This window comes from Elaeis guineensis, chromosome 11 (genome assembly GCF_000442705.2).
Source record: "Elaeis guineensis isolate ETL-2024a chromosome 11, EG11, whole genome shotgun sequence".
NCBI lineage: Eukaryota > Viridiplantae > Streptophyta > Magnoliopsida > Arecales > Arecaceae > Elaeis > Elaeis guineensis.
The window spans coordinates 94,060,182-94,061,067 of record NC_026003.2 but is presented as its reverse complement, the minus strand read 5'-3'; positions in this window follow the sequence as shown (position 1 = coordinate 94,061,067).

The following is an 886-nucleotide window of genomic DNA, read 5'->3' as shown; positions in this document are numbered from 1 at the left end:
AGTGGACAAGCTACTCGAAGCAGGCTTCATTCGGGAATCCACGTATCCCGATTGGCTCGCCAATGTTGTCATGGTCAAGAAAGCCAACGGAAAGTGGAGGATCTGCATCGACTATACCGACCTCAACCGAGCCTGCCAAAGGATAGCTTCCCGCTTCCGAAGATCGACCAGCTGGTGGACGCGACGTCCGGATTTCGACTGCTCAGCTTCATGGACGCCTTCATCGGGTACAATCAGATCCGGATGGCACCTGAAGAGGAGGAGCACACCGCATTCGTGACTCCCAAGGGCCTCTACTGTTATCGGGTGATGCCCTTCGGGTTGAAGAACGCCGGCGCCACCTACCAGCGACTCGTCAATAAGGTCTTCAAAGACCAGATCGGGCGCAACATGGAGGTGTACGTGGACGACATGCTGGTGAAAAGCACGTAGATCTCGGACCACGTTCAGGATCTCGAGGAGACCTTTCGCACCCTTCGACGACACCGAATGAAGCTCAACCCGATCAAGTGTGCTTTCGGGGTGACCTCAGGAAAGTTCCTCGGATTCCTCATTTCTCAGAGAGGGATCGAGGCCAACCCTGAGAAAATAAAGGCGATCCTCGACATGCGTCATCCGAACACCAAGAAGGAGGTCCAACAGTTAAACGGAAGAATCGTCGCTCTTAGCCGATTCATTTCCCGGTCGGCTGAAAGGTGCCTCCCGTTCTTCAAGATTCTGCGTCAGGCAAACGGTTTCTCTTGGTCGGATGAGTACGAACAGGCCTTCGAAGACCTGAGAAGGTACTTGGCTTCCCCGCCGCTGCTCGTAAAGCTGCAGGTCGGGGAGACCTTGTATCTCTACTTGGCCACATCTTCCGAGGCGATCAGTTCGGTGCTCGTTCGGA